Source organism: Lagopus muta, chromosome 4, assembly GCF_023343835.1.
Source record: "Lagopus muta isolate bLagMut1 chromosome 4, bLagMut1 primary, whole genome shotgun sequence".
Lineage (NCBI taxonomy): Eukaryota > Metazoa > Chordata > Aves > Galliformes > Phasianidae > Lagopus > Lagopus muta.
This window is the reverse complement of record NC_064436.1, coordinates 44,783,938-44,805,142: the sequence shown is the minus strand read 5'-3', so window position 1 is coordinate 44,805,142 and position 21,205 is coordinate 44,783,938. Positions and strand designations below refer to the sequence as shown.

Sequence of the window (21,205 nt, the reverse complement as noted above, 5' to 3'; positions counted from 1 at the left end):
AGCTTCAATGTGAGAAACATTTAGAAACATACGGTTGCCATTTGAATGACTTTCCATTATTAAACTAATAACTGCTTACAAAATAAATAAATAAAGGATGAGGACAGAAGGGAGGAGATGGAGTTAACACAGTATTCCAGGGATTTCATTGTGAAATAATCATCCTAGCAAACATGCCCACAAAATTCCAGAATACTGAATAGATCTGAAGGAGTGAAGACAGAAAACTGTAGCTGAAGATGAGATAAAACACACCTTCCTACTTAAGAAGTCTAGAATAATTCTACCATTGAATTCATGAAATCAGGGCTTGGGCTCAAACTTACTTGCAAAGCATGCTGATTTCTTTCACTTATCTTTTATTTCTTCTTCTTTATTAATTTATCTTTTGTTTTCTATATCTTTCCAAAGGAAAGTAATAGAAATATTCTCACATTGCTGCAATTGTTTTTGACATTATACTTTTTTCATGTTAAAAGAAAAGCATACCATATTTTTCTTAAATTAAATAGTTTGTAGGCTGATTTAATAGCACAATGGAATTTATGTGGTACACATACAAACAATTAAAGAATGCACAACTGTGATTAAAGTAAGAAAGGCCAGATGAAGTATGGGATTGGGTGTGCAATGTATACAGAACTGCCATGGGAATCAAGGTATTATGAACGCTGCTGTGAAAGTAATGCCTCCTAATTTGCTATGTTGGCCCACGATGTCAGAAGTGGGTGCCAGTGGTACAACAGTAGAGGTTGAATCTTCCTCCAATATTCTGTTACGTTTTGTAGCTGTGTGACAGATGGCAGCTGAGGGGCAGCCTGTAAAATGGAGCCTGGCATGGAAATGCATACGGTGTAAAGATGTATCATGCAATTCCTACATATGGAAAAAATGGCACCCGTTGACATTCACTGATGCTTATTGAATGGTTATGGAGCCCAAACAGTGGACGTCAGCATAGTGAGGTTGAGGGCTTCAGCAGAGATGACAATGATGTGAAAGACAAGCTACATTCCAGAAGGCCATGCAGATTTTTACGGGTATGACACACAGGCTCTTTCATTGCTGGTGAAAATGCATAGCTAGTGGTGGTATCTATGTTAAAAAGTAATGCTTTGTAGCTGAGAATTTGCTGTATCAAATAATGTTATTGAGATCTTCGTTGAATTTTCTATGGAAATAAATACAAGGCATTACTTTCAAGGAGACCTATGCATTTTTACAACACTTTTGCTCATGGCATTTTATTCAGTAAAATTTTTCTACTCCCGACACCAGAGGAAAAAAAAGGGGGAGTGATGGACAGAAATCACAAGACAGTTAACTTCAGACTTCTTGAAACAGTTTTTGAAAAAAATTGTTTTAAGATCTGTTCTGTCCTGCTCTATAGAATGTTTTATAACACTTAGAAAAATAAAATCATAAACAATATACAGTAATAAATACTTCACAGAGACATGATGTGACAATGAGAAGTGTCAGCTCTGAAATCATAAGCTGTCATGGAAAGAGGCAACAGATTGATTGGGGAGGCCTTTCGAAGGTCAAATGTTCAAGGTCAGGATGAAAGGTTTTAATTCAGTGGACTTGGATGAAGCAGGAATAGGACTACAGGAGGATAAGAAAGAGTGATGAGCAAGAAAGGTAATTTCTATGGTAGTTTTATGACAAACTTCTTGGATTGTAATAATGTTGCCAGTAACTGTAATGCAAGTCACTGGCAGGGTCTCTGATCTGAATGAGCAATTCTGAACTGCTATTGCCAAAAAAAAAAAGAAAGTAGATAAAGTAATAATCTCCATCATTATTCATATTACCATGTAGTAAATTTCAATTTTAAAACATTGTTAACCTTGTCAGTTGTTACTTTTCCTCCAAATTTTAACGATTCCAGGGATGGTGCATCCACAGCATCTCTGGACAGCCTGTTTCAGCACCATACCATATTTTCAGTGAAAAACTTTCCCCTAACATTTATTCTAAGTGTTTCCGCCTTTAGTTTAAAACCATTGCCCCTTCTATCACTATCTACAATTGAAAAAGTTGATTTCCTTCCTGTTTACCATCTCTCTTGAATAGTGGAAAGTCAGCAAAACTTTTTTTCTCTGATTTGGTCTTACTGACCAAAGAAGTGAGTTTCTTATTTGTACACAGCACATAATGCAATATTTTCCAGGATCCAAATATATTCTCAAATTCTTGTGAATACAAATAAAAAAACGAACCAACCAAGAAAACCACCACCACTAACGAAAAAAGCCTCTAAAAATTTACTGCAGCAGCAAAAGTAATGAAAGTAAAATGTTTTCCTTACAACAGAATAGAAAGTAATTTTTTTCAAAGGAATATCATCACCCTTTCGATCATAAGGACTGCAAGTAACAGGATTGTTTATCTTAGAACATGGTATAGTGGTAAACTTATAAATTCTGAATCCATTAAAATAGTTATGAAAGATGAAAATTTTTTTTCTTAAGTCAAGACTATAAATAAGCAAGTATTGCTCAGTAATTCTTTAGAATTTAAGAATTTGTGTCATTATTTTAGTCAAAGATTTAGATTTAAGGCTTTTTTTAGTCAAAGATTTAGATTTGCTTAGCTTAGAGAAAAATGGTAAATCTTCCTTTATTAAAAAATTCAGTAAAAATAAAGGTCCAGATTTTTATAAATCTTTATCCACAAAGTACTTTCAATTATGTGTGTTTTCTAAACAGAGTGTAAATCTACTGAATCAAGATGCTTTGCTTTTTTTATTCTTGGCAAAGAAATAAAATGAGCTAAAAATTGTCAGAACACTCTTTTGTTACTTAAAAGCTGAGACCAAAACCATAAACGCACATAGCATTTCTTGTAACTTTTAAATAATGTAAACAGTAAGGAAGGCTTGCTCAACATCATCACAGGCAGTACTGTTATTGGTTTAATTTTGTTGTTAGTACAGCTACATATACTTGCTTACATGCTGTCCAGTGGGAAAACATGGCTGTTACTTATGAGAAGTACTCTCATCTCCAGTACACTTTTGAATTCACTTGGGACCTCCTTCCAATGAGTTCCATATGGTCCAAATGAATTGCATTCCCAGGAAGTGATTTAACATTTCTGGCAATAGAACAACTAAGCCAGATTTTCTTGCTTGGCCAGATGGGTTCACTGTAACTTCACACTATTTCTCATTTCTCACAAGCTGTAGAACTTGACTAACAATTTCTACAAGATTGGGTCATTTAAAAACAAACAAAACAAAACAAAACAAAAAACCAGAAAGAAAGAAAAGAAGAAAGAAACAAGCAAACCATAAAGCCCTTTCCCACCCAAAACCAAAAGCCCTGGCATATAATCTTTTTACATCCCCTCACTGATATCAATACTCCCTTAATGTCAGACTTTTTTTTTTTTTTTTTTTTTTTTTTTTTTAAAAATGTGCCCTTAGCAGCTGGGGGAGGAAATCCCTCTGGAAAGGTAACCAGGCACAACTTGCCTATCAGCTCATTGCTGAAACATATCATAGACTTTTATATATATATATTTATACTAAAAAGCAGGATTTTACCCTAGGAAGAGATTACCTCAAATGTCATACCTAATATTTCTGTATGCACTCTTGCTGTTTTGCAACTGATCCCATTTAAATACGCTGTCTGCAAATATGAACGTAAAGTACACATAAACAACTGTATTGATGGGATATTTTTATTTCAATTTGCAGTTGCTCTGCACAAATATAAGTAATTACATGCAGCACTGGATTAGATAACAATTTCCTTTGATTTTTATTAGAAGTTAGGTGGAGGACTGTCTTCTGATTAGAAACAAAATAGCAGAAATCAAAACTTAAAGTTTATGATCAAATGAAAAGTTTTATTTGATTGAAGCCAGAATATCTAAATTTTTGAAACTTTTAAGAGTATTTTAACAGGAAAGAGATGTAAATATATAAAAAGGCCCAGAATTTCAAGTGACAACCATGAGAGATTCATTATGGGCATGTTGACACAAAATACCCTTTTTGTATGCTTTCAAAGTGTGGGAGGGAAGACCAAGGATACTGGATACTTGAGCAAATAGTTCTGTGTAGTAACACAGACTACATCTAACATTCATTTACTGAAAAAGGAAAGAAAAAATCCCTGCCACATTAGCTTCCTTCTATAACATAGTCAAAGTTCAGATATTTTGTCTCTGAGTAGGGCAGAATAATTAGCACTGTAGCTTTTCTGAACAGGAGCAGTACAGCTAGATACTAAATGAGTACAATGCCTTAGTTATTAATGAGGAATACATTATCAACAAAGAGCGAGCATATTTAGGAGCAACTTGTCTCTTCTGTAGTACAAAAGTATATTTTTTCGTACTGATCCCAAGCCTGGGGACTAAACCATTATGAATTAAGATAGCTATCTTTCTGTTCCATGCACTCACAAAACATAAAAAGTTCTATCATGGCTAACTCTTTTGCAATGGGCTGTAATAGACAGGAAACTTCTGTATAAGCAGGAAAACTTACTGTAGAGGAGCATGCAACATACAATTTCTGAAAAAAGTATCTATTGATATCTTTCTGGTTTTGGTATTATCTGACAAACCAATTGGAGTGAATCTATATGTCAGTTTTCCAAACACAAAATAGCTCATCTTTATTTTCAAGACAATAAATTACTTTTCCCCTCATCCACATATTTTCCCCTAGAACAGTATTTCTGAAGCTTTTTTTAATTCTTATTTTTATTTTTTATTGCAGAAGATAAAGTACATCTGGCACCATATGAATCACGTTTTCAGTTCTGCCAAACATTCACGATAAATATTTGACAAGGCCTTTCAGAACACTGTCAGCTCTCCAGCCGTTCAGGTATGCATTTGAATAGGCAAGCTGAGAAGATCTGATAAATCTTGATCTAAAACCGTTTTTCTATTTTTAATGCTGAATTATTTTTCAGTTTTTGGGGTTTTTTTTTTTTTTTTTTTTTTTTTTTTTTTTGCTTATGAGCAAACTGCTGCCGTGCTCACACATTTTTCCATTATTTTCTGATACTCTTACTCTTCCCCCCCCCAACCCCTTTGGAAATATATCTAAATTGAGAAAAGCTACAATTAAGTAGAACTTAATAATCTGTTTTCTGACAATTTATCAACAGTCATTGAAAAGCTTAGGTCCTTAGGTCCAAAAACAGTCTCAAAGATTTATAGATTCCCTCAAATAAAATACAGGTAGGCAATGATTACAAACAGTGGAAGAAATATTTCTACTGCTCAGAGTGAAAAGAAGGGTCCAGGGTAACCGTTAGTATACTAGGATGGGAAAACTCAGACTTCATATAATTGGGGACCAGAGTCTTTTCCTGAGCTCAGGATCTTGATAAGATAAGCCTTCATCTTATCTTTTAGAAGCACTTCTACATCAATCACCTTTTACTGCTCCAATTAAAAATCACTGTCTAAATTTTCACTTTACTGAAAGTTCTAGTTGCGAAAAAGCTCTTTATGCAAAAGTTTTACATAGAACTATATTTTTCACTGAAATTATTTACTTTAAAATCAAATCACTATTTCAATTTCTAGAAAATCTGTAATTGTATATTAAGGAGCAGAAAAGATCAGTCTTCAAATTTTGTAAGCAAAAATGACTACTATTTAGTAGTCATTTAAATAGGATAGTTGATTCTGAGACCAGAAATCAGAATGTACATTTAATTATATATATTGCCTTCCTTCTGCATAAACAACCACTCAAAAGAATGAAAACCTCTAAAGAAGAATGATCTACTTAGTTTCTGACAAGAGAGAATACAGATACAATCTCCAAGGAAGTATTAATGCACCAAGTGACAAAACTCTGTATTTTGTTAAACAATGGCCATAGTAAAAACTGATGTCATCACTACTCTTTGTCACTTTGTCTAGAGACTTAAGGAATTTTAAAATTTCTCAAATTGTATATTCTATACCCTCAGGAGTACCTAAATAAGCATTTTCTGTTATTTAGGAGGTATGCACTAGTTTCCTTAATTTGCTTAAGTTAATATTAACTGGTTATTTTATGGAATAAAAATCAATGATCACTCAGATGGCTTGAAATTAGGGAAATACTGCAGTTCATAATCTGGAATTTCCTCACTGATAACCTCATTACCTGGTTCTGACTTAATCTCCATTGGAAAAGTTTGAAACTAAATCCTTTGTTACTAATGAATCAGATCTAGAAAGTAAACATCTAAAAAAAAAACTTTTTAAAAACTAATCACTTAAGAAGGCATCATTTGGTACTGAACAGAATCAGTATTTGGCATTGAACTGAAATCATAGCAATAAGATAAGAGAAAAGCCAAGGAAGATTGATATAATTATTTTGAATTATTTACAAAAAATATTTTATTAAACTCAAATTTTTAATGTTGTAAACTCGCCATAGTTTTTAAAATGTAGATTTTTTTTTTTTCCTTATAGGTTAAGGAACAAGGAAAAACAACAAATTTCTGGATAGGTAAACTTTAGAAGTGGAATTCATCTACGTCTTTTTTGTAGTCATTCATTTTACTGCAGATTGCAATTGCTAATAGTAGAGCAGAAAATAATTAAAATCCATCCAACAATAAAGTTTCATCAATTAATTAACCCCATTTAAAAATTAACCAACACCAGATTCAGAGGCCTCTAGTTAGACTTTGACTAGACTACAAATTTCTGTTCTGGTGAAAGTACAAATCTGTATGCTTGCCTGCATATGTTCTCCTTCAAGCTGTTATATGCTTCTCTCCAACCACTTTGTTTGCTGGCCAGATATTTCTGTTTGTTCGAACCTCTTCATGCAACTGAGGTCATGCACAGAGACCCCATCTAGCCAGTGTAAAATGGTTGGCACTCCTCTCCCCTTGAGTCTTTTGCCAACAGCGTGCACTAGGACTGGTCTGGTAACTTCCTACACCTTCATCAGTCAGCTGTCATATTGCTACCCTTATGAGACTGGAAGTACAAAAACAAAGATTTGGGATCATTCTCTTGTACCACATTGGTGTTACTATGGACTTGCCATAGATCAGGATAAGCTTCCATTGCTCTGAATTCTGTCAGCATCACATCAACTTATATGACAGATAATGGGAACGGTTTATTCGCAGCTTCTTCTCCATTAAGGAAAATTTAGCTGTGAATTAAGTCTTTATCCTTTAGGGGTATTTCTAGAGATTTTAGTTTTCAGAACAGCAGCTGTAGCAGCTCAAAAACCTGAGAGTTACCATCACAGTTTTTGGAAAGTGTATTTAGTAATGACTATGATTCTTTTCAACCAGCAGTTGTCAGACTCACATTACTTGCATATCATGACTTGGAATAAAAACAAACATGTAAAATAACCTTGGTTAGGAACTATGTTCGAGTAGTTCCCAGGATAAATAATTCTGTTTCCACTTGACCTACTTTTTAATCGCTAGACAGGACTTACAGCTTCAAAAGAGAGGTCAGATAAATTTTGATGTTAAGGAACATTTATACAGCTTATGATAGTAACATGACATGCACTTCATCCAGTTCCACTAGACTCCTTCCTAAAGGAAGATTTAGCAGAGGGTTGTTGGAGTTAGGGTAATATGTTTAGGTCGCAGTTGGACTCGATGATCTTTAAGGTCTTTTCCAACCTGAGCAATTCTATGATTCTATGATAACTTGAATGTTATCACCAAACCAGAGATATGACACTACCTAGAACTGAAACAGCTCCAAGAGTACTCATGCTTTTCATCAATTAGCAGAGGTTCTATTAGGGTTCATTTACACATACAGAGCTTTTTCCCAAGCTTAGAAGTCATTTATTTAGCTAATGTTTATCTTATAAAACCTTTTACAATAATAAACACATCAATAAACCCTGAGACATAGGCAAATGTGAACTATTTAGGAACTAAAGGACACGCAGCTCTAGAGCAACAGTAAAAGATAATTAAAATCTTATGTTTCTTATTTGTTCCCACATCATGTAATGTGGACAAATGTGATTTTGCCTTAAAGCTCTTAAATCTGGGGACTGCTTCTGTATGGCTATCAGAAATGCCAGGTGATCTCAGTCTTCTCATCTCCTTATATGCAAAACTTGCAACCTCAGAATCACTCTAGGTTTCATGTAAATAAAAAATTCAATCACGTGATGATAGAAAATCAAATATTACATGACAACTATAAGTTACCTAATACCTTTGAGCATCTTCTCCCAGAATAAAGGGGGGAAATTAAAAGAAAACACTATCATTTCTGGCCCCCTCCAAGAAAACAAAGAAGCAATTCCTACCCTTTATCCCAAGAAAAGCAAGTCATTCTTACTAATTTTGAAGGCGGTAGATGTGAAAATTGGGAAGCTTGACTCATTCCCATGTGCCAGCCTACTAGAATGCAGAAGTTCAGAAAGATTAGCTATATAAATCATCATATGTGTAAATGAGCCATCTGATTCTAATGCTCTTTCCATGACGTCAGCCCAAATCCACTAATTGATTGCTATCTACAGTTTTACATTTTACTGGTATTCATCGCCTGGATCTCTCTGGGGTCAGAAGAAATAAAATCATATTCAATCATATTCAAATTTCTTAATTATTAAATATACAGGATTGGTATTTATACTGTAACAGCTAAACCCTTACTTTCTAGGGAAGATTGCAATTCATCACTCAAGGAGACGAGTCACATAATAATTATGGTAATAAAAGAGTGATGGAAAAAAGAGTGGGATAGCATGCCAGACAGAATCAGCGGTAGGTCTAAGAGTCACTTTAATGTCAAGTAAAGAGTGTCTTATTTTTACAGGTGTCAGAGGAGATCAGAAGATTGTAAGTGTAAAATTAATACATTGCAGTTAATTATCACCGAGTCAGCTTAATGCGATAGTTATCATATGTCTTTCTGGTTTACTAAAGCAAAACAGATCAATATAAATTATCCTATTTGCTTTGACAGTGTGAAAACAAATGGCCAGAAGCATAAGCACACAAGACAGTAGCTTGGGAAATAGGAGGAAGTTGTAAGAAGAGGGCAAATACTGAAATACGCTGTCTGGATCTTGTTTGTCTATTTGACCATATCCTTGGTATCTGTTTCTTTGTGCTTCAACTCATAGCAAATGTGACTTTAAAAAAAAAAAAAAAAAAAAAAAAAAATCACCAAACAACACTATTGTAACTTTGTAGTATTTCTCTAGTTCATACAAGAGAAGAGATGAAATGGATGTTTTCTTGGGCACTGCATAGGTAGTGCACAATCTTTTAAGCGCTTGTAAAAGTTGTAGGTCACAGAGAGTAATTAAAAAAAAGGTGAGAAAAAAATTTTTAATTATTTTTAGTCCATCCAATAACTTCTTTCTTTCAAAAGAATTTATTTATTTATTTTAAGTAGGAAACACATTGTTTATATGACAAAACTCTACCCCTTTTTCCATGAAGGAAGGAGCAAAAAAAAAAAAAAAAAAAAAAAAAAAAAAAGACTTTGAAAAACACAACAAGGAGAGATGAGATGTTTCTTACCACTGAGAAAAGAAATGGGAGCTTTGCCTCCTAAAAGATCCTAAGGAGACGACATGCAGAAGTATTTTTAATCCAAATATAACAATCTAAGTTCTAAGAAGTACCCTTGAAAAACCTCTTTGGAAAACAAAACATTAATCTGCACAGCTGTTCTATGGTAAAATGTTTATAACCAGTTTCTCCTTTTTTTTTGTTCCAGAAAAAAAAAAAATTGCTACTTTAATACCTAAATTCTGGTCAAACTGAGTGTCAAACCTTTTTTGCTCATGTAGCCAAAAGCTTGATTCCTTCAACGAATAAACCAGATAAATTCATATTTCATCTGCCATATAGTTTCTTCATCTGGAATTACTGCTGGTATGAACACTACTCCAGGCCTGGTATACATTTCTTCTCCTGTTACACTTCTTTACAGTCTTTTAGCTCCTTAACTTGGTATTGCCCAGATTAAATTTTTGTAGTATATACCACATGAATTGACACACACGATTCCCGTCTCTGTGCAGTAATGCCATCTTACTCCCATGTACTATATGTCAAGCTAGCATCTTTGATGTCATAAAAATCCAGAAACACTCATATATCTGTCAAGTTTCTCATGCTGCTGACATATTTTACACCTGGGAGGTGTTTTGCAGTTGACTTCAGTGAACTCAAGGTTCCACTCACCACCTTAAGCTTCAACTATAAAGATGACACTGTATTTTTTTTCCTAATTACCAGGTACAATCTTTTTATATTCAGACAATAGTTAATGACAGCTTGTGAAGGACATATTCTCTGTGTAAATCTTTTCTCTTATAAATTTTTATAAGACACTTAAAAGTTGGGGTATTCAATATTGGAATTCACTTATCTAATATAAGTTCTGAACATCATCATTTTCTATAGAATTCCCATTTTGATGGTATATTTCTAATTGATGGGAAGGAAAAAAAAGGTACTGTTATAGAGCAGAATTCTGGTGAGATCAGTTGGATGTTTGCCGAGTACTCCAGTAAGGAAAGGCTCAATTTGACACTGTCTGACTCAGAGCCTTCCCATTTATGCTGTGCCCATTTCTTTCTAAGAGACATAGTTCCGCATGTGTGTATTCTGTGTGCTACCATTAAAATCCACAAATTTCAAATCTTTTACTAATTGCTACTTTTACTATTAATACGGTCTTTTTAAGATCACTCCTTTCCCAGAAATTTCAAAATTGGTCCTCTTTCAAGATCATTTTTTGTTTTGAATTTTATTTTTTTCTTCAGGCATTCAGCAAAGAAATATTTCCTCAACATTTGAGTTCCCACGCTATTTCCATAAAAATGTCATCTAGGCTTGTGAACAGATGCACTGCAGATCCTGAGAGCAGTAAGTAGGTCCAATTATGTGAAGTGCTGGGCATTTGTTGCATTTCCCCAGGATCATACCCTAATAGAACAGTTTCTTTCTGAATTGTTACATCCTTCACAAACTTTGTGTTTTACAAAGTTTTTTTTTTGTTTTTTGTTTTTTTTTTTTTTTTTTAAACAAAAAAAATTATGGTTTCTAAGCTTTCAAAAGTTTCCTGCAGGAAACAGCACGCAAGAGTCCAAGTACACTCTTGGCTTTCAGACCAATACCAGTCCCCCAGGGAAGACTTTGACTTATTCCATATTTTAGTTAAGAGAGACTCATTACAAGTATGAAACATTTTCTGCAACAGCCCTTTTGACTGAACCTTATGTTCGCACTCTACTCTCCTAGAACCAATATTTCACAAGCATTTAAAAATATTCCTTTCCATGAAGAACTGTGCGAAGTAATCTAAAAAGAGCCTACAAAAGTAGGCTTTTTCTTCTCTCTTTTTTTTTTTTTTTTGAAAGCAGGTAGTCTGCAGACTGGAAAAGCAGATTTCTGACAAAATAGCTGCAGTTCGAATTTTAAAAAAGGATATGGGGATATAATTACATGAGTATGATAAAGTTTAAATTCATCCACGTTACTCCCTAGTTTTATTTAGTTTGAATTACAAAGTTGCCACAGGAAGGGTAGACTTATTTATTTATTGGATTAGTTTCTTGTGTCTTGGAAGCTAAGCAAACAGAAATAGGGCTTAGTGAAAATCAACAAACAAAATAACAACACTGTAGCAATCCTTCTACCACAAAGCTGGTGCCTGTTTTTCATTGGAAAGAATACAGCTTTGTTTTTCATTGGATACAACACAACAACCCTTGACCACCCATGCATTTCAACTTCCTAAATGAAATGTCTGTAGCTGAACTTGATGAGCAAAGAATATATTGTGTTAGCAGAAAGTTACAAAAAAAGTCTCTCATGACAGAAGTTTAGAATTAAAATTGTATTTTACATTTGCCTGAATTTTGATTGGAGAATAAAAGTGATGATAGGAGTAGAGGATAGTCATTACCTTGTGGCCACTGAAAGAGAAAACATTTATTAGCTGGTGCCAAGGAGAGCAAAGGAAAGAAATAAGTCAAATTACAAATAGATCGGATCAAGACTTCATGTTCATTTCTTTATTAGTTTGCACTTCTAGTCTTGTCAAGAATTGAGAAGTGAGAAAATCATCTGAATCAGTTTTGATAGGCAAATCCTACTCCCCACCATCTGAGTTTAGCATGATTTAGAAAGGGAGGGAATGGGGAAGTGGGGGCTCAACAGGCTAGAGACTATTAATAGAAGCCGGATGTCTTCCAACCTGTGAGACTAAATGAAATCTGCCCAACCACGCTGTATGAGATGATTTATGTGACAGCAAGGCTACTAACATCTGTGAAAAATCAGAACACTGATGACTGGCAAAAGACATACCCCATGTCCAAAAGAGGAAAAGACAAGAAGACTTTTAATATTTCCATCTCACCTCTGTCCAAAAAAGATCATGGAGCACACCTTGGAATCAGTTTCCAAACACAAGTAACAGGAAGGCAATACTTCCTGTTTTTTAGCTTATATGAACCTATATAAAAATCTGTTGAAATAACAATTTCAAGCTGCTGTTGAAAATCTCAATGTTATAACCACTAATCACAGAGTTCTGAAAATTATTTCTTGCTCTTGTTTCTATTGCCAGTTGCCTAACATACTTAAATTCTCTACATTAAAATATTCACTAATGTAGTTATCTTTCATATTGTCATTTTCTTTTTAGCTTTTTTTTTTAAAAAAAAGAAAATGTTGAAAATCATTATTTCCACCTGAGTATTTTTCATCTTTTATGTGAATGAGCCAAATACTACAGAAATTTCCTACAACAGAGTAAAACTGAGCAGCTAGTCTCATTTCTGTGTTTTATAGGCAACTACCTTTCATCTACTTCAAATAAGCAATCTTCAGGAGACTAAAGTATTCAGGAGAGAATCAAGCTACAGGTCATAGGTATTCTGGAAGTAATTTAACTTATTAACTGAAATAACCCAGGTAGGGAAAAAAAAAAAAAAAAAAAGTATATTTTGTTGGGCACCTTGTGAGGAAGGGAAAAAATATCAGTATCTTCCTCTAGAGATTTTTTCTGAAAATTGGTTTAGCATGGGAATATACATAAACAGGACAGGAAAAAAGGTGCCACGCCACCACTGGTCATCTCTACTCTGCATGTTATCTCCATTTGACATTAATGCTTCAGAAAGGTATACCGCAGGTCCTTGGTTCTCAGCCTATCATTTGCCAGTCAAGGAACATCATTCTGTTGTGATGCTAGGGGTGATAAAATTAAATGTTGGGTGATATTTTACTATATTTTATTTGTTTTGTTGAAGAACTAAACCAGGAAAGTTTCAGGCTGCCTGTTTGAGGGCAAATTATCTTCCCATAATCCAGTAAAGAAATGATTGTGCATGGAGGCTACTGGAGTGAGAGAGACCTCTGTAATAACCATGTCACATTTCCAAGGAGAAGCAGGAGGAATGGATTCAATCTTGTTAACTAGGCATTAAGTTAATTTATTTTAAAGACTTAATTCAAATCAATGTCACCTAGTGAAACGTATCAACAACTATCAGCTATCCTTTTACCATGAAAATTAAAGTTGTTAATATTAATTTCAGTCATATTTTGTTGCAAATGGATCCTCTTCTGCCTTTGCTGGCAAGACTTAAAAGCCACCCGCTCTTTGATATCTTTTCCACGTTCCTATTTAGAGCCATCAAACCACTCATTACCCTTTGGGCTGATTCCCAAGGAATTGAAGATAAGATATGCTATCAAGTACTCACTTCTAGCCAAGTCTGACACTTCAGGAGAAGTGACAAAATTAACCCCAATTCCACATGTTTGCATATTTAATTTGAATTACGTGCAGATAAATGATATTTTGCTGGAGTAAGCACCAAGCATGATCCCTGACAACTGTTACAGCTCTGCTACAAGAAATTTGGTTAAAAAAAAAACACCAATTAAACATGGGAGAAATCAATGGAAAGCCTTCCTTGACACTGGCAAGCACCAAATTGCATTCCACATCAAACAAGACTATACTTTCACCTGACCTCTTCTGAGTTCAAACACTAAGACACTTGATATTGCTTTGGTAAATTCAATCTCATCTTTGTGAGATATTTTAGTTGCCTTCTCAGCTTTGGAATTTACAGCTGAGACAATGCTTGAGAGTTGCTACCTAGGACCCAACTGAGCACACCACCTTAAAGGTGATACCATTGTAGCTATGCCATGGGGTACTGTCCATAAGAAGGAGAGCTGTTGAGTTATCTCATGCTCAGCAGGTTTTCTGTCACCTAGTTCATAAATCAACATGATAACACAAAGCCCATGCCTTGCTGCCAACTATAAAAAGGACTCTGGAAAACAATTACTCTTCACTACTCTTGAGGTAGTAAATGTAAAATACTAGGGGTCAAGACTTCTGATTTATCCAGTAGTGTTTTTTTGTTAGAGAAGCCATATAAAAGGGAATATTGAAATTTTGTTTAAAATGTCTTCTGATACAATACAAAATACTATGACAGCTAAGTGTTTTATTATTCAACTCTGTACCGTTATTCTTGAAAATATTTTTCCTCAAAGTTACTTAAGATATTGTTACAGGAAATTACTTTATCACTTATCCAGACTTCAAGATTAACAACTTAATTATTATCCACTTTTAAGACAATAAAAATATCTTAAAATTACTTAGGCTGTAGGGCAAGGTTGCTACAAAGAAATACTCCATTAGTCTGTCTCATTTGGATTAGTTCATCACATAAGTGAAGAGCAACTCTTTAATGCAGTTGGAACAGCTTTAATGAAAAGCAGAACATGAAAAGACTTAGAAGAGTCACAGACGGAACTAGCACAATTTTTCTTATGAACTGTCTTTTAGCGGAAGGACAGCTGCATGCCACATTTGAGTTGAAGTCAGTTCCAGAGCACCCAGAATCCGATGGTCAGAACAGATCTACTTGATGCAGTGATAGAAATACAAATGCTATATAAACACCAGAGCTCCCAGTGATAAATGAGATGGTTGAACTGCACTGATGCTTGCAACAGTGGAAACTTCATACATTCATGGACAGAGCTCATAAGACACAAACATATATAAAAAGCATAACTGCTAGTTTGAGGAGCTGAGCTACTAGAAATTCAGTGAAAATAAGGAGAGATCTAACAGCTAGAACTACTTCTGTGGGAACTTCAGATAACCACATGGAATTCAGCAAGGAAATGGGAAAGAATTTCCCATGCATTTTATGGAAAAAGTTATATACTCCACATGGGTTCAGGCAGTATGGTAACTAACTGCTTAGAAGAACTGAGTTCCTTTCTTGTTTTGGAGGATGATACTGATAGTAATTTTTTGGGGGTAGAATTGGCTAATAATACTGTCAGATTACAAGACAGGAGGAAATATAAAAACAGCCAATATTTTGCAGCAAATCTTAAAGATTATCTGCTAGTGCATGACAGTGATGTGAAATAGAAGTAGAACACAAGAATAACAAACAAAAAAGTACAACAGTAAAAATCTAGTATTTAGGAGAGAGAAAAATCCTTACAGAGAAAGATCAAATTAGACAAATATATATATATATATACATGCAAACTTTTTTTTTTTAAATTCCCTCAGCCTGTTTTGTATCAACAGTAACGGCTTTTATTTGCATTCCCTACTCGATTCCTCATTGAAGCTTCCTTTCTACAGTGTCCTCTATATTTTCCTGGCCTAGAGTAACACTTCTGCAAGACATTTTTTCCTTATTTCATCTTACTCATTGCATTTGCTGTCTGAAACTCTTTTCATCTTTATCTGTAAAGACAGTCAAGACTTATGAATTTCAGATCATTTATTATCATCAGATTCTACATAGTGTTTTCCAAAGCAGTATTTTCATTTTTATTCCTTCATTCCTAGCTTCTGATCTATCCTCTGACAGTGATTTTGATCTTACCAATTTGTTACTTTCCAGTATGATTTTTTTTCCTGGATGACTGTAACATGATGGCAAGCATAGGAATGACAGGGTAGCAGACAATTCCTAGGCTACAGCAGGTGATAGGAAACTCAAATGAGGCAACTGTGGACACAGAAATAAAGGAACAATCTGCTTACCCTCAGAAGGCCTCAAGTACAAAGGAGCATCCAGAAAAATACTCTTGCCTCCATTGCCAGCTCATAAATGGTTGGGAAGGGGTGGATCCTGGCTCCACCCCTTCCAGTCACTCAGGTTTATTGCATGCACCTGAGCTCCCCTGAGTTGGCCCTGCCTTCCCACCAGGTGCTCAATCACTATTTCAGGCTGTGACTTAGCATTTCCAGTACAGTAACAAAAATGCTTATAGTACTTTGTCTACAAGCTTTTTTGTATCTCCCTCTATTGGTACAGAATGAAGCAGAATCCTGGTTTGTCAATTATTCAGTTTTCTCTGAATTGTTCTGATTCCCTCAACACTTATAAGTTTCCCTTAAAATCCTGTCTCTAGTTAGTTGTTGTTTGAAGTAAGACAATAAAAAATGTTTTACTTGTTAATCATTCTTTAAAATAATAATGGTGATAAGGTAAATTGTTAGTATCTTTGCTTTCATTCTCATAAGGTTAGCCAGCTTACACTTCACAAACCTATTTTTAAGTGGTGACAACAGTATTTGCATTACTAAAGCGCTCAAAACCCACAGACTTGGACCACAACCTCATTGTGCAAGATCCTGTACAAACAGGGCAAAGGAATTACCCATACACCAAAAAGAATGCAACTAGTCTTAAGCAAGAATCCTTATGCAGACTGATGTGGAAGTATGAGTGTTTTGAATAGTCTGAGAACACTCTGGTCTTGACTGATTTCAAACTTTCTCAGAAACCCTAGAAAGCATTGGACTAGTCAAGATAGCTTTGTTGATGTATGTGGGAAGAGTCCTTAGGAGTAAAAAATTTGAAGGTATCCAGTCTCCTGTAGTCCAAGTTTATCTGAATTTCTGAATTTTATCCTATAAGTATTTTTCTGAAGCACTTAAAATCACAGAATCACAGAATGGCAGGGTTGGAAGGGACCTCAAGAATCATGAATCTTCAACCCCCCTGCCACATGCAGGGCCACCAACCTCCCCATTTAATACTAGACCAGGTTGCCCAAGGTCCCATTCAACCTTGCCTTGAACACCTCCAGGGATGGGGCATCCACAACCTCTCTGGGCAGCGTGTTCCAGCACCTCACCACTCTCAAAATCCTAAATATCTATGGAATTTAGAATATTTTTAATCTAGAATATTTTTAGAGAAAAAAATATTACCATAGTTTTCCAAAGAAAAATTTCTTTTTTAAATCTAAAAATTGCTACAGTGACCACATTATTTTCTTTGTGAACAATTTTCCCATTCGCCACAAAGCATGAGCTGTCTTGATCCTTTCCATTACTTCTACTTCTGGTTTCCTGTCAAGAAGACCATCCAGTTTTGAAGGTTCCCAAATGCTCAGCCCCTGTGGCACACAGCTGCTCCCCAGGCCAATATGCTCTTATGAATCCTGTCCCCTTTGCCTCCCTCATAGCTAAGAGGATTACAAGAAACAGTGATCATTCTGGAACTTCTGAAGACTGTTCAAGAATTCACAAAACACATTAATGTATTTCACGTGCTGCAAGGTCTATATTCAAATGCCTCTATAGTATGTAAGGATAAGGTAATTGCTAAATCTCTGTCATTGCCATAAACTGGCATATCAGAATTTGTGAGCTGCCCAGATCTTTGACACAGCTCATAAATTATGCATTAAAGATTTTATTACACCATGAATAGCATCACCTCTAAATTAATGTTCCTTAATAGCTATTACTCTTTATGAGTCATGGATCACGTGACTGAAGCATGTTTATGTCAATGCATGCTTACATTTTGAATTTGCTGCCAGATTATGGTCTGAAATGCCATTTGTACAGAGAGTCACTGCTATTTATTTCCCAACCAACCTTTCTCACTACAACTTTACAGAAGTCTAGAATACTCATAGCAACTAGGTCATTAAAGATAATACTAATGTTCAAAGGTGACTTCACAAGAAAAAGGGATTTCTTGAAAAGTTTATCACAGTCACAACAGAAACAACAAAAATTATTTAAAATTTAAACCACAAAAAACAATTGCTTACGCTTATATCAAATAATGACATAACGCAGAACTGAAAGTGTAAAAGGGGTGCTAACTTGAAGGAGTCTTCTTTATATGTTGTGATAAACTCCACCTTCTTCATTTACGAGGCATTAAGGAAGCCTGGAGTTAGCAAACACAGGCATTACACAAGTACAGCAGCCAAAAGAGCATGCTGATGGGCAGGCACCCCTGAAACACTGCTCTGGAATCCTTGCTTCCCTGCTCACACTGCTGTTGGCAGCCTGAGAGCAGCAGGGGAGATCTGATCAGACTCACGTTCTTCAAGGCCCTGTAGCAGAACCACTGATGACCCCAAGTGATTAGAGGTCAGCAAACTTCAGCCTGAAGCAACCATGCTCTGAACTTTGGCACATTCTGAGTTGACTCCTGCTGGTTTGTTGCCTTTGGCTCTTATCTTGTAGTTTAGCAAGGATTGTGAAATTCTGAATAGAGTTACAAGACAGATTGGTTCTGTTTCTATGACTCAAGGTCTCCCTTTTCAGATGTCCTCAGTCTTCAAAATTCCCTTGGCAAATCATCTCATCTATCAACTAACATTTTCCAATAGGTGTGTCAGAGGTCCAACAACAAAAAAATCCTATAAATGTTAAATGCCGTACAGAAACATTATCGGAGATTCTTTAAGGTAGCACTTGGACAAAGCTACCTGCGTTCTAACACTCTGTGCAAGTATACGCTTTAACCTGTAACTGAGAAAACTCTGCTTTGAATTTAGTACTCTGTGATGCTTTCAGGTGAGAAGAAGGGAAGAAATATTTCAGAAAAGTGTGTCTTTGAAAGGAACAAATGTAAGAGAGGAACTTTTTGCAAAAGGTACTAAGATTTATAAGTTTAACTTCACTGACTCCCAAATATCCAAGTTTCCCATGAAATAGGGCTTTATTTACTTAGACTTCTGAAAACTTTCTATGAATTTTACTTTTGAGGCCAAACTTAGAACGTTGACAGGAGTAATAATTTCTTTGCCCTTGAAAGTACAATTGAAGAATATATTAACTCATTGGACTCCATTTTTCTTGCCAGTTTTTTTCTGTCACTAAGGTGATCTCGGAGTGCTATAAAGGAATACTTAATGAAATAAAAAGATCTTCAGTGATAAAGTGGCAGGTGGACATGGGAAGATATTTAAATAATAATTAAAGTATTTTAACATCCATTCTCCCCTCCCTCTCTTACTACCCCTTTTCTGAGCTCTCAGAATCAAGTAAGAAAATGATTACAGAAATTTCATTCTTTTGCCTTCTTGCTTCCTTAGTTGAAGCAGTTACTGGAGAACTTCGTATTCTAGAAAGGAGCTTTGAACTGCTCTCAGGCTAAGGTTTTCAGTATCTACAGTCTGATTATGGATACATACACAAGACATAATCAAGGCATTTTCAAATGTAATTCGGGAACAGAAAGCCACAACTCAGCTACAGAGGTAGCAGAAGCAGAGACAGCAAAAGTTTCCCTTCCTGAAAATCAGCATAGTTCCTGGGGTCACATAAGATGCAATTTACAATGGCACGTAGGTCTCTCATTTTTGTTCAGATCAGCAGATGTCTACTTGTAACTTCGGCCATCTAAATGCTTTTAAAAATATCTGCACTTCAGGTAGTTTTCAGAAATTGTAAAATAATGGCTCAATTAAGAAAAAAATTCTGAATAATTCAGGACCTCCTGAATGTCTTCTTCAGCATGAAGGAAGAAGGATGGCTTTTTGGTAACCAGAATTTCTGACTTTTAAAAATATTTCTTCTCACTTTTTTTTTTTTTTTTTCTTTAAACATGTAGTCTAACAGATCACATGCTCTGATTTTTCTTTCTTACAATTTCTGTAATTCCAAAGGACTATTTGCAGGATATTCTAAACAATATGAGATACTGTTTTTTCTCCTAAGAATAGAGAGATCTCAAAATACTCTGAAATGTTGAAACATCACTCAGTATTGGCAACTGCAACCTGGATCTTTTTTGTACAAGTACAGTGTTGGCAAAGTAGCAAAAGAAGAATTAGAAAGAAAAATTGCATGTGACTGTGTAGCAAAGCTTCACAAACATCCTGCATAGTTCAGTTTTAACAACTTGTAAGCTGGAAATAAAATCAACTGTGTTACTCTTTGTCACATTTTTGGTATTTGCTTTATTGCTATCACACCATTAATTTGCCCTGGAGGTAATAAATTCCTGATTTTTTGTTCATTCTACATATTAACTATGTAAGTCTGTGAAAATAAATTCATTGCTCCTGTTCAGATGAAAGCCTTATATTTAATTTTATTTCTCTAGAGAAACCCGTGTCATTTCCAAAAAGTACTGAATTTCAAATATTGTTAGCTTCAGGTTTTCAAGATATACCTTTGCCAATCGTTTGAAGTTCTTTGAAATTCAAACATTTTAAAGAAGCACACTATTAATCTCACATTTATCTAATTTTGTGTCTACTCATCAATATTGATAAGGTGTCTTGAACACTCCTAAGAACATCCATTTACAATATAGAATATTGTTTGAGAGCTAAAGTTTTATAAAGACAGTGCTAGCATTCTGCACTCTGGGTTTCTGGGATATCGTCATCTCCTCCTCCCCTCCTCTCCTTTCTCTTAAATTGAATCCTACTTCAGTCTCAGTGGCTTGAAAATCCTCACTGGCTGCTTCTTAGTGCAGTTTTTGTTCACCTAACAAATACTACGGAGCAATAAGCTTAGTCCAGTGCTAAATATTGTCTACTCAGAGTAGGAATTTCAGAATCACTCTGGGAGACTGGAGAATCTCTTCTCTTTCACTTCTGAGCAGCATCTGGCATTCTGTATTGCAATACAATATATTCTATGCATTAATCTGTATATAATGCATGCAATTTTATTTAATTTAATCAAATTATTTCAGTATTTAATGCAAGGTAGCATACAGGAGATTCCTATGCAGATATTGGTTGTGTTTTATTTTTCTTTTAAAATGATGATAATAACAAAACCACATATAGACTTCTTAGTAAATGAAGGAAAATAGAATAAAAGTTCAGAGTGTAAGCTATACTTCAGGTGAAAAAAAAACTCCAAACCTTTGCTAATCTCAATATTAGAACAGGGAAAGGTTTAAAACATGGTAGTAAATCTAAAA

At 35.0% G+C, this 21,205-nt stretch overlaps 1 protein-coding gene across 5 annotated transcripts in view; it reads right to left on the bottom strand.

Moving 5' to 3' along the window:
• DLC1 (DLC1 Rho GTPase activating protein) overlaps positions 1–21,205 on the bottom strand; it is a 310,261-nt gene that overhangs the window by 124,641 nt on the left and 164,415 nt on the right. The window lies entirely within an intron of this gene.